This window comes from Benincasa hispida, chromosome 3, assembly GCF_009727055.1.
Source record: "Benincasa hispida cultivar B227 chromosome 3, ASM972705v1, whole genome shotgun sequence".
In the NCBI taxonomy this organism is placed as follows: domain Eukaryota; kingdom Viridiplantae; phylum Streptophyta; class Magnoliopsida; order Cucurbitales; family Cucurbitaceae; genus Benincasa; species Benincasa hispida.
The window spans coordinates 34,438,770-34,447,385 of NC_052351.1; positions in this window are offsets into that span (position 1 = coordinate 34,438,770).

Below are 8,616 nucleotides of genomic sequence, written 5' to 3' on the forward strand. Positions count from 1 at the left end.
AGAACCCCAGCCTAGCCAGAACCCGCCTTAGACAAAAGGTCCCTTATAGATAAGTTTACAACAAATTTAATCTTTTATTTCAACCAATTTAATCCTATTAAACCGATTTTAAAAGATTAATCTAGGTTGCTAAACCCTTTAGAACCACTTGAACTTAGGTCTATCTCAATCCAATTTTAAAACCCTTTTAAAAAACTTGAGTTCACCCTAAGTCTGAATGAAACTCTTTCTTATTGATTTTAGGTCTAATTTCCTTTATAACACATATAAACGGAAACAACCACCACAATGCGAAGCTAACACATGCAAGGCATTCATAACGCTTATAAACATCCTAAGTGTCATACTCAATGCATTGTACATTCATTGCTACTTCTTTTATATAACACTTATACAAAACAACAATGAAACAAGCAAAAACATGCTTCCATTCACCCTTAGACTATAACACTTATAATAAAAGGATGATGCATGATAATGCTCACTGCATGTAAAATATAACTCTTATATTTCATGATGCATACACATGCTTTCAAGTAATTTCTTCATGCTCGATTATAACAATTATAATACATGATGCATGAATAATTGCACAACCTAAGGTGGGTTTTGAACTATATGTCAAACACTTTGGCATAGACACAATACATCACATGCATAATAAACCAATGTTAATGAACCGGGTGAAATTGCCTTAAAAACACAAAAATAAAGCTAACTATTACAAAGACAAGGAGTCTATGGTTCAAATAGGTGAATCAAGTCCTGAACTGCTCGGGCAAATCATCGCGTCTCTAACAATCGTGTACAAAGTACCCCGTGATCATCTACACGATAAAACAAATGCTTTGCTCTATCGCTTACCAGCGTTCCCAGAGCTAGGCGATCATTTAGCATTTACTACACGATCATTTAGAAAAATCTAAACGATCATTTAGCTATTACTATATGATTGTGTACCTTTTACTAAGAGATGAAGCCTGAAGTACACGATCGCCTAGCGCGCTCCGCACAACGCTCATCTTTCGCAATCGTCTAAACAACTACGATGTTGTGAAGCACCATCGCCTAAGCGATCGCTTAGCTAATGCCTCCGTATCGCATACGCGTGATCATGTAGGTAGTAACTAAGCGATGAAGCTTGCTAACTACACGATCATCTAGCGCACGTCTTTTACTAAACGATAAGCATCACATGCTCCCACTACGATCGTCTACCTCCAACACCTACACGATCGTGCAACCAACACTACGCCATAGAGTAAACGATGTACCCCATCGCTTAGTATTAGCTAAATGATCGTTTAGAAAATACTACATGATCGTCTAGAAAGATCTAAATGATCGCTTAGTTAAATCCCAACGATCGTTTACCTGAACCTACACGATACGACCAATGTCTGGTCTTCTTCTTCGTTGAGAACCGCATTTTCATGCTTCGAAGCTTCATCACGAATGACTCAATTAACTCAAACTCTTTGAATTATAGACTCGATTGCAAAGTTAATTATGCCCAAAAACACAGGGGCCCTTACAATTAACACTTTGTAATTACATAAAGCTTTAATTAAAAAGCAATTAATCCCGAAACATTAATCAAAATAACCACAAATGCAGAAAACGATTAACCACAGATGCAGAAACCCACCGTGACTGTCAAATGAAGTTCAAAACAGAGTTATAATTTGGAATATCAGAACAACCTGGCTCTGGTATCAATTGAAGGAAATCAAATTCGAGATTTCTATGAGCAGCGAAAAATAGATCATTCCAAATTACAATCATGAATGAACATTACAAATTAAAGTCGTAAACAAAACATACAGTTATGCAATCAATACAGAAACTACAACATGAACAATCAAATAAATAAGGAGAATGCCACGAACATTTGTTGACTTGTCTTCATGCTTTTAGCTCACGAACGCTTGAACACAGTAGCCTCGAATGCTCAAACAACACGACCACAACACTGCACGAACACTTCGCACTCGTCCTCAATGATGGCCTCGGTCACGAACACTCCAGCAACATGAACGGCCTCCACAGAACCTCGACGGTGTCGAGTTGAGTATGACACCACCAAGAAGGTTACCTTAGTATTCTCGATGTGAGAATCCAGAGGGTGGGCTCTATGTGGACTTGGAATGAGGTAGATGAAAGAGGAATGTACAATCGTGTACACGATTGGGCAAGTGGGAGAAGATAGAAACCTATCAGATAGGTCGATGCCCAATCGTTTAGCTCATCGTTTGGCTTAGTGTCTGTCTTCTACAAAACACTACACGATCGTTTACTTTGCTCAAGCTGTCGTTTAGTAAATCTGTATTTACTTGACAAGCTTCCATGAGATTCCTTTTTCGAGAGAGAAAATCCAAAATCAATTTTGCCAAAACCTACTAAAATTAGGAAAAAAAATTTCCTTGTATCTCATAGTTACCATGAACCACTAATAACATCCCACTCAATTGGTTATTAGAGAAAAAAAATTTAATTATCTAATAATTAATATTATTATAAATATAAATGATAACCAATTTAACACACTATATTTATAACCTATAGTTTTAATATTTCATCTCATGAAACATATAAACCATAGTTCTTTTTCTATTCCATAGTACTTAATGTAAATCTCATTTACATCAATTCTCCACTAGATGTATCTCATACATCATACCAATTATATCATATATAATCAAAATACCTCTTATCAATTTGAACATTTCAAATCAACACCAAGAACTGATCCTCAACTGAATCCATTGAGCTACCAAGGGGACCTTATGGACTTGTAGCTCGAAGCTCCAATGGTACGTGAATAACTGTCTAAACTCTTTAGTCACGGAATCCACTATCCGTTGACTGCCAGACACTCCATTAATGACTGACAACTGAACTCTCCTTACCACAAATATATTATGTGTCCATCTTAACCAATCAACAGTGCTACAACCCTTCACAGATCGCTCGTAAGTATAGCTCGGCCAATAACCATTATGCCCCTATAGTTATATCTAACTCCTTAAGTACCATTGATCCCTCGGATGAACATAAGTCATAGTCCCACTATGACTGAGGCTTCTCTTCTAAAGAGAAGCTGTGGCCACTATGTTCAGGCCCCAGAATCATCCCTTAAGGGAGCAATCTCTCTACTTATCCCTGCTTTGGGAAAAGAGTGAATTCCATGTTGTTGATTGAGTTCCCAGCTCCCAAATCAGACAAGTCCCCAAAAAGGTAGGCACGTTGAGTTGGCAATCTGGCCATTCTCACCCATACTAATCAAAGGACCGCCCTCAAAGGTAGGAATTCCCAAAACACTCAGGATTGAGGTCGTGTCTTCTATGGTCGTTTAGGTGAGATGCAAGTCTCTAGTATCAACGGCATTTATACAGAGTCTAATCATCTCGTGGTCTAGGTCTTATACAAACTCTTTGTATAGGACACCCCCACTCGCACGTCTCCACATGAATAGTCAGGATCTACCATCTATAGTAGTTTATAACACTTGCAAACCTCTACAAAGCGGGCCGTATCCGTAGTGTCATTAGGATCAGGTATCCCACCTTAATTCTTATACTACAAAACTATTTAGGTTATCACTTAAGGCATGATCCACTTGTACATCACATTTTCATGCTTAAGTTCACATAAGATAACCAAGGAGCTTTGTTTATTGGATATGAGTAAATGCCAGAATTAAATAACACTTATTTTATTCATTAAACAATATGTATCTTTACAAAACAATGAGACTCCAGAAGAATCAGGACATCAATCCCGACATAGTTATCATGGAACGACAAATAAATAACTAATTGAATACACCCTACCGTAGTTTAAAAATACCCACAACCTCTTGTAAATCCCGAAGGAAACACAAACCTCTGGTGAATCTCGAAGGAAACACAAACTTCTAGTGAAGTTCTGAAGGAGCTCACCACCTTGGTGAATCCCGTAGGAAACAAGATGTCTAGTGAATTCAGAAGGAAACACAACCTCTTGTAAATCTCGAGGGAAACCAAACCTCTAGTGAATCCTGAAGGAAACAAAAACCTCTGGTGAAATCCTGAAGGAATTCACCACCTCTAGTAGGTATCTAACTAGCGGTAAATGCAACTATCATTAACATAAATATAACATGCATCATAAACATTGTCCCACAACATAAAAATACAATCATCATGCTCTCATAGTTCATCCAGCCAATCATATAAATCAACAAATTATGTAGTTCATGCTAGCATTCATAATATTTTACAACACAACTAGAATAACTTATTTATCCTCATGAAATTTGATACAAATAACCTCAGAATATTCAAACTAAAGCATAAATCTTATCGCCTAGCACATAGACGGGTCTAGTAGTAAGATTACTTACCTCAAGTTGAAATTCCAAAATTTAAACCAAGCAATCAAACACCACCGCAACTTGAATTAACGTTCCAAACACAAAAACACAACCTTTAATTTCAATCCTTGGAGCCAAAACCAAAACATACAGAATTTATTCCAACGACCCCAATTGACTTACCCAAACGAAGCTTGATCAACAAAAACTCCCAAGATTTCAACTCCAAAATCGCCTTTTAAAAATAGATTTTAATTCCAATGGAGGACGACTTGGAACCTTCAAAATACAAGAGTTAAGCCAACATTTAATCCAATAATTAGTGGGTGCCCAAAAACCAACAATAAGGACCACAAACCTTACCAAATTCTTGCCCAATCTTGTCTCGAGCCAAACGGACAACAGCACAAATCCTTCCAAAACCTTGACCTAACACTCAAACATGATGGGTAATGACAAGTCAAAGCCAAAACTTAGTGGGCATTCCTAAAAATTCTTCAAGAAATGCAACCAAATAAAATAGATCTTACCCCAAATCCAAAATCCGAAAAAACAGTAGCAAATGAATCTGCACGACAGAACAGCGGTGGTGGTGAACCGTGGTAGCCGGATGGATAGAGCAGCGAGAAAGAGAGATCGGCGAACGATGTAGCTTCCAGGGAATCTAGCAACGGTCTGGCTCCGGCAGTCTGGACGAAGGCAGTGCACGGACGACTGTGTGAAAGGCAACACACGGACGACTATGTGACAGGTAGTGCGCGGATGGAGCTTTGATGAAGGAGGCTGTTGGCTCGATGAACGGTTGATAGAGAGAGGTGGCTGGACGTTCGACTAAGTCTTTTGAGGGAAAATTTCACGAAATGACCCGAAACCCAAAAAATTTTCTACCAATGACCTCTTCGTAAAAACTTTTCTACCACTGACCTTTTCCCCATGCGAAATTTCAAAATTACCCTCAGTTTTTAAAAAGCCTTCAGACCGTACGGTGAATGCGTCTATTATGTGATCGTTTGGCTAACTGTTACGCGATCGTTTAGTTTTTATTATACGATCGTTTAGGTTTTGTTATGCGATCATGTAGAGAATACTAAGTGATCGTTTAGCTATGCACTATACGATCGTTGAGATATCTATTATGCGATCGTATTGTTTTTTTTAAACAATCGTTTAGAGAAGACTAAGCGATCGTTTAGATTCCATTATGCGATCTTTTGACTAATACTAAGCGATCGTTTAACTAACTATTACGTGATCATTTAAGTATCCACTATGCGATCGTTTGGCTAATACTAAGCGATCATTTAGGTTTTGTTATGCAATTGTTTAGATAATACTAAGTGACCATTTAGCTAAATGTTATGCAATCATTTAGATATCCATTATGCGATCGTTTAGGTTTTGTTATGCAATCATTTAGATAATACTAAGCGATCGCTTAGGTAACTGTTACACGATTATTTAGTTTTTGTTTAGATAAATTTGTGCTAAATTTGTAGTACAATTGGTGTTTTACATTTAACTAAGAAAATAAATATTAAGCGATCGTTTAGATAATTTTGTGCTAAAATTACATATTGTACAGTATAATTGATGTTGTACATATAATTGGTGCTAAAATTACATGTTGTATAGTGTAAATTTGTACAATATAATTGGTGCTAAAATTACATATTGTATAGTATAATTGGTGTTGTACAGAAAAATCGAAGCGAAAGCGAAAATTACATATTTTTTAGTCTAGATGGTCCAGTGCTAGGTGTTATGTGACGTCCCAAAAGATTGTAGTAAAATCTGTCTTTTTCCTTTTTATTTTTGAGTTTGAAAATACATGATAAGTGGTTAGGGGGTTTTGAAAAATATATATATATATATATAATGTTGGATTTTATGTACTAAAACTCAAAGTTTGTAAATTAATAAATATATTCTGTTTTGTTTTTAGATAAAGTTGTTATTGAAATTGTAATCTTGAATCTAATAAACTAAGGTCCTGAGGCTATTTAAATGTAGTTTGAACTTTATGTAGTGACATAAATGTAGATCAAGTTCAAATATATAGCCAAAATGGTCTATAGTATATGAATAAGGTTGGGTGCCTTATTCTGGGGACACTATGGATGCGACCATTTTGTAGTTAGTACAAACGATGTGATCCTAAATCGTTCATGTGGAGACATGAAAGTGGGGGCTGATGCGAGGAAATTGGAAGTCAATTTTATTCGACAACCAACTTCCCTTGGACGCATTATGTGATGCATGTTCTAAAATATGCGTTGATATCCATGCACCGATGGTCATGCGTTGGAATGAAAATGCGCCAACAATGTATGCAATGACCATGCGTCCTGCCACAAGTTTTCTTGTATTCACGCCAAGTATAACATGAACGCAAGTTTCATGGGGTAATCCGAGGTCGAACACAAGGACTTGTAACTATATGTTTGTGGTGATTGTGCATGTGGCGGTTGAATAAAAGAATGAGGGGATATTGCTACGTTAATCCTACTCCTACTCCCATCTATCAGACAACGCAATGAGAATATGCATGAAAGGTAGAGATACGACAAACCTTGACATGAAATAAATGAATGGAAAAATAGATAAAATGCGGAGATGTTTTCATTGCAAAACTTAAGAGTGATCGCAAAGGCAACCCTAGTTAACGCAATCCATGCAATCATGCTACAACCATACACGGCAAGTCATTTTCCAATGGAAATGCGGTGCTCCTAGTTCTAGGATGCATGTGTTGAATGCAAAGTTCCATAGAGCTTATTCCTAAGTCTCTACTCTTGTCCTATGCGATGATGCAAAATGTATGAAAGCAAGATGGCTGTATTCAATCATATTCTATCTCTAGGATGCATGCGATGCGTTAATAACAAATAGTGCTCATTCCTAAACGCCTATCTCTTGTATTATGTGTTCTAATCTGGCTCTCCTAAGCCTAGATCTAACCTGACCTTCCCAAGCTTAGATCATGTCCTTAGACCACCCTCCCGAGTATTCCTAATGACGAATGAAGCATACATAATACAAGACAATCGCATAAACTTTGCTGGCCTACGGTTGTTACTATCCCTAGTGAACAACACATATCTTGTTTAATGCATCCAACCACTTACCCTCTCGGGCAGTTGATTGTGGCTGACTTCACTCATAGACAAGCAATGTGTTAGCCCATTGACAGGCGTTGCAGCAGCTTTACACTAAGCAAATAAGATTACTCACATACTCGCACAAACGCACACCTCTTGGTGGTTGCTACATACTTCATATCTCTAATCACATGAGTAAGTATGCAATACCCAATCAATCTCACTAAGTGATACCCAAGCAATCTCACTAAGTGTTACAATAAAAGTAAAGATGTTACAATAATTTCTTAATTCAAAATGTCATACAATACAATATAAAAAAAAGAAAGGAAAAAGAAATGATCGCTAGAGAAAAATTTGCTTCCAGCGAATGTGCATCAAGGCTGCCGGTGGTGCCATGGATGGGTGGAGGAGTTGACTCTCTTGAGATCTAGCTCCGGTCGAAGGCTCCGGTCGTCACTCGGAATGGATGAAAGGGGTGAAAAACTCTCAGCCATCTTCTCACGCAGTTTGTCTGGATCGCGGAGAAGTCCCTGGTTCACAAGGATCCTCCCTCAGATAACTTGGAATTTTTTCTCATCGGCTTCTATTTATAGAGTTTGGACTGCTGACAGCATTAATTGGACTGCTCTGAGTCTAACGTTCGGGCGCGTCAGTCCTTTCTGAATCTCTGCCACCAACGGTTCGGTAGGTGAAATGTCAGCATCAGCTTTGGATTTTCTCAAGTAGATGCGTTGATGTCGTTCATTCACCAACCTTGCGTTGATCCCATTAGAATGCATTGTCGCGTAGCCGCAATATTCAATGGCCGCATTCCTTAACACTGCAACTCTACATCATGATCGCAATCACTTGACTGAGCGCAAACTCCCATGCGATGGACGCATACGACTGATTACCGCAACATCCATGCGTTGATCGATGCATTTGCCTTTGCGATGAAGTGTTTCTCTACATGCGGTTGTCTATGCGATGGTCTGGTTTTTGTGTTTGCGTTCATTTCCTTCATTGGCTACAAAAATAGAACATTGAACGCATAATTAACGCAAAGTAATGGGTTAGCTGAAATTCGACATGCTGATCAACGTAAACTCATATTCCTCGTGAATTCCTATCATGATTGACGCAATTTATACCTAACAACCTTCATAATTTTAAGTAAAA